This window comes from Bubalus bubalis, chromosome 4 (assembly GCF_019923935.1).
Source record: "Bubalus bubalis isolate 160015118507 breed Murrah chromosome 4, NDDB_SH_1, whole genome shotgun sequence".
Taxonomy (NCBI): domain Eukaryota; kingdom Metazoa; phylum Chordata; class Mammalia; order Artiodactyla; family Bovidae; genus Bubalus; species Bubalus bubalis.
This window is the reverse complement of record NC_059160.1, coordinates 9,855,594-9,860,718: the sequence shown is the minus strand read 5'-3', so window position 1 is coordinate 9,860,718 and position 5,125 is coordinate 9,855,594. Positions and strand designations below refer to the sequence as shown.

Below are 5,125 nucleotides of genomic sequence, written 5' to 3'. Positions count from 1 at the left end.
TTGTGACCCCATGGACTGCAGCACACCAGGCTTCCCTGTCCATGGAACTCTCCAGGCAAGAATACTGGAGTGGGTATATGGGAGCCACAAATACAAGCCAATTTGTCAATTTAAATTTTCTAGTACTAATCATACAATAAGGTGAAAAGAAACAGGTGAAATGTTCTTTACAGAAAATTTTTATTATTTTAATACATAAAATATATTTAATATAGAAATAAAATACTTTAATTACATATTTTATCTAACCCAATATACCCAAAGTATAATTCTTAACATGTAATCAATCATAAAAAATTATAAATCAGATATTTTGTTTTCTTTTTTTAGGTACTAAGTCCTCGAAATCGGGTGTGTGTTTCACATTCACAGCGCTTCTCAACTCCAAGTGTCAAGGACACTGTGGGTCGTGGCTATTACACGGGACAGCGCAGTCGTGACCTAGGCTGGATGCCCGGGGCCACAGGGGGAGCAACGCTGGACTGGATAATGACTGCGAAGAGCACTTAGCAGATCTGGTGCCCCAAACAAAATATGCGCACGAAGACACCTGAGCTCAGATCTCGCCTCCAGCCTTCCGCCCCTTCCTCGCTGCTTGACCTTGACACTGGAAGCTTCACCTCCAGGGCGTAGACCTCTGAGCCTAGAATGGGCGAATAGTGGTGGTGGAGGAGGGTATACTGAGCCGGTGTGCGGCGCCCTCTCAGTGTTGGTGAAAGCGAGGAGTCAAGGATGTGGACAGGTTTGGAGATGGAGACAGGGCGGAGCAGGACTCCAGGGAGATACCCGGGGAGCGATGGACGGGGACTCCCCCACCGTGGGGACTGGAGTGAGGGTTCAAGTTCGCCGGGTGCACTCAGACTGCAGTCCCTGAGGCCACCACGGGGCGGCGCTGTGGGACAGGGACCCTGGGGATGGTGCAGGGACCCCTGGGGCTGGCATGGGGCCAGCGAAAGAGGAGGCGAGAACTGCGTATGAGTAATCACTTCCCCGGGGAGGGGAGGATGGGATCGTTCTGGTTCCCTCTGCAGCAGGAGGGGAAACTGAGGCGAGGACCAGTTCCTTCCCTCACCTTTTGAAAGTCAACCAGCAGCTGCTGTGATGGAAGGAACTCGGGCTTAAGAGTATCGGTGACGTCCCGGCTCTTACCCGACGAGGAACCTTGAATCGCAGGCTGTTCAAGCTGCCAGGGCTGTTTTAACACCTGTAAGACAGTACAGGTGTGATGCCAGTACCTCCCAGCGGAGGAGCAGGACCATTGCAGGTGATGGCTAGAAAGGGGCTTTGCCAACTATCTGATAGGGATCCAGGGTCAACACCTGCACAGGGATTAAAAGGTGAACTTCAAAGGATGAGGGTAAAAAGAACTGCCATGAGCTAAGTACTTAATCTCCTTTCCTTTCTCAAAACAGCCCATGAGGTGGGTACCACTATAGCACCCATGTTACAGATGAGAAAGCTGAGTCTCAGAGACGTGGTGTGGTTTGTCTGGGGTTACACAGCCAGCAGAGCCTGTTCCCTGACTCCCGGGTTCTGTGCTCACATCTGACCAGACATTAGCTGAGGCTGGAGAGGGGGGCCCTCTTCCTGCCCAGCTGTTGTCCTTCATCTCTGGTTCCTGGCTTCCTTCCTCTCTTCTCAGCCTCTCTGGCCTCGCCTTCCCCCTCCCCCGCCCCAGGTTGCCAGTCCCGTGACTAAAACAAGGAGCCTCTCTGTGTCCACAACTCATGTTCACCAGTCAGAGGGGTCCATGCCCCTGGCCGCAGTGGTGGGCTCAGAGGTGGGCATGTGTCTCAAGCCTGGCCAGTGAGGCTGGATTATGGGAGGACTGGAACTATTGGAAGAGGGACTCTGCTTTGCCTGCTGGGCAGTTGTGAGCCTGGGCTTCTGGAAAGGTTGCTTGAGCCTCTGATGTTACTTTTAACCCAGAGGAGCTGACTGACCCATGGCCTTGTGTACTGGGATGCAGCTGAACCATCTCTAGCCTTCTGCCTGCCCCGCCCTGCCCCCACCTCCCATCTATCTCCACCACCTCCCCACCACCCACTCACCAGACCTGGGATCTGAGATGTGGGTCCCCCAAGCCCCTACCTCCACAGGGAAAGTTCTCAGCGCCACACTGACAGGTGAGGCAGGTGAGCTGAGCAAGATATGCAAAGATGCGCAGCTGGTGAGCAGTGAGAGGGGCCACTGGCCGGAATCCCATCAAGGCTTTCATCCTCTTCCCATCTAGCAAACCTCTTGAGCCTCTGCCCAGAGGCTAGTTAAGAGGGTTCAGGGTGTGGCACTGGAGACAGACGCCCACACACCCCTGCACCCCAGGCTCAGATTCCAGCTTCCTCACTCAAAAGTGATCTTGAGCAAATTATTTCACTTCTTTGTGCCTGTTGTCTGCAAAACAAGGGAAACAGTGAAGTTTCCTCGTGTCTCCAGAAACCCTAAACATCCTGCCCATTGGCCACAGTCCCCTCTTTCATGAGACCATGCTTTGCTCCTGCCATCCCTCTGCTTAGATCTCCTTCCAGAGTGACCATGGTGGGGCTAAAAGCATGGCCTCTAAGCACAGGCCACCTGTCACCCAGTCGCACCTGGTGATGAAGGAGAAGGGCACTCTGGTCAGGGGAACTGCAGATGCAAAGGCCCTGAGGCAGGAAACTGCATAGCCCCACGGGGTCTGTGGGGCTGAGTGAGTAAGCTGTGCGTCTGCACTGCTCACTCAGCATCCCGTCTCCCTTGTTTGCCCCCGTGAGAACTTCTGCTCCCCCTAAGATAGGACTGTGGCCACAGGGACCAGACTGAAGGCCCCGGGGGGGCCTCATTGGAAAAATACAACGAAGAACAGGGAGGTCCTGATTCTCATGATGCACCTCTGGAAGAAATGGCATCCAGGCAGCACTGAGACCCTCAATTAAAACTGGAATAATTGGAACCGAGCCAGGAGGAGCAGGCAGCCCAGCCACAGTGGAGGGCCTTGGGTGCCCGGGACAGGGGGAGGTTAGCAGGAGGCAGGAGGGGCCCAAGGGCACAGCTTGGCCGTGCCTGGCAGGATGGGGGGTGGGGAGGGAGGTTGGTGCATGCCCTCGGCAGCCAAACACCCTCGCATGGCGCTCTGGGCCTCTCCACGGAGGAGCTGGAAGCTAAAATAGGACTCTATTTTGGGGGCCCAAGGCAAGCTGGAATCACTTCCCTGCCAGACGGGAGAGGTTGCCGCAGTCTCTCCGAGGCCAGGCTCTCTGTCCAGCAGGAGTGGGGAGGTGTGGGCCTTGGCAGTGGGGTGTGAGGTGGTGGGGGGCTCAGGCTGAGAAGAGGGGAAGACAGTGCTGCTCCAGGGCCTGAGGCATTCGTTTTCTCTCTGTCCTCCTGGTTGCCCTGGGAGAGGGAGCTGGGATGCTCCCCATTTCTCTGAAGAACAGACTGAAGTTCAGAGAGGCCACGTAGCTTGTGCCAGGCCGCTCAGCGGCAGCGCCAGGGGCCCGGATGACGCCTGAGGCTGTGTGCTAACCTCAGCGGTGTACCCAAGCGTGACCTCAACACGCAGAAGGCGAAGCCATGTCCTGAGCACCGACTGCGAGTCCACCCCTCTCCCACGCTAGCTCGGTGACCCCCTGAGCTGCCCCCGGGGACGGAAGCCCCTGTGACCCCCCATTTCACAGGTAGACCTGAGGAGCAGGGTCAGGCCTGGGCTGCCCTGAGTGACTGCGCAACACAGCACAACACGGGCAAGTCCCTTCTCCTCTCCTGGCCTGTCTCCCCATCTGCTCATTTGAAGAGATGGGCTCAAGGTCCGTGTCTCCCAGGGAGGCTGACAGGGAGCCTGGCAGGGGCGCTGGAGGGGCTTTTCCAAGTCTAGCCTCTGCTAGCCTCTGCCACTTCCTGTAAACCCATTTCTGGCCCTTCAGGTCAGGCCCACCTGTCTCCAAGGAGAGAGGAATGGGCAGAATGGTTATTATCAGGTAGCTTTTACAGATGAAGCCCAGGGAGGGCAAGCAGGTGGGCCAGGACAACCCAGAGAGGAAGGGGCGCCGCTGGCCCCTCGCCAAGCCTGCCAGCTCCCATCCTTGCCCTCTCTGCTGCTCCTTCCTGATGCCACTGAGAGCCAGGGCCTTCCTGAGCCAAAGGCTGTGCCCCCGCCTGCCCCCAGCCAGGGTTCTTGGTTGCTGGGGAGTGGGGTGGCAGCAAGGCCATTGCGGGCCCTTTCTCACCCCCATCTCCCCTGCAGAGACCCAGCCAGAAATAGTCCTGTCCATCCTCACCGCGGGTTCCCACCTTGGCCGCTTGCCGTGCTCAGCTGTGCATGTCCTCTCCCGGCTCATCTGTTGGGGAGAGGACTGGAGCCACGCATGCCATGCCTCCCATTTCCCCGTCAGTCACCTGTCCTGCCATCCCCCACCCCCCATCCCTGGCTGAGGCTCCTCTGGCAGCGCCTGGGGTTCCTGCCCATCTCGTTGCTGAGCCCAGAAAGCTGCCCCATCGGGTCCCATTGTCCTGGCCAGCTTCCTTCCCAGCAGCAGCTCACAGGCTGTACTGAGGCCGGGCCCCCTCAGGGCTGCCGCCCTGCCCGCCCGGGTCTGTGGTGTCTTCTCCCTGCCCACTTCCCACCCGGGCCCACTGGCGGCCATGTTCAGCCTCCAAAGGCCTCTCCCATCTCTCACTCCTCTGCTACTAGACCACCCAGGTCTCCCCACGACCTGCAGGGAGAGACCCCTTCATCTGCTGAACTCTCCTCCTCTCCTGGCGCAGCCCCCCGCCACTCCTCGAAGTAGCTGACTCCCCCCACATCCACGGCCCCGCCCCATCTCGCTCTCCTCTCAGCTGGTGTCCACTGTGTTTGGCTCAGGGCCTGAAACACCATCCACCGTGAGGCCAGAAAGCCTGGGTGGAGCCCCGAGCTGCTGCGTGACCATGGGTAAGACACGGGGCCTCCCTCAGCCTCTTCATCTGTGGAATGGGGATAATAACAGCATTGCCCTTCCAGGGCTGATGGGGGGTGGGGTTGTCAGTCAAATGAGAAATCAGAGGTTAAGAGGCTCTGTAACCTGTAAAGCACGGGCGTTTCATTGTGAGGGGTTGCTGAGATTAACTTCAAGTTGTAAAGGGGGTGTGTGCACTGGGTGTGAGGGGCGGA

General features: G+C 57.5%; 1 long non-coding RNA gene across 1 annotated transcript; it reads right to left on the bottom strand.

Moving 5' to 3' along the window:
* Positions 1 to 330: 330 nt before the first annotated feature.
* LOC123333059 lies at positions 331 to 2,896 on the bottom strand. Its single transcript, XR_006550231.2, has 3 exons — positions 2,092 to 2,896; positions 1,073 to 1,204; positions 331 to 643 (listed from the first exon to the last, which is right to left on the bottom strand). It is a non-coding gene; the product is annotated as an uncharacterized LOC123333059 (long non-coding RNA).
* Between the last annotated feature and the right edge of the window lie 2,229 nt (positions 2,897 to 5,125).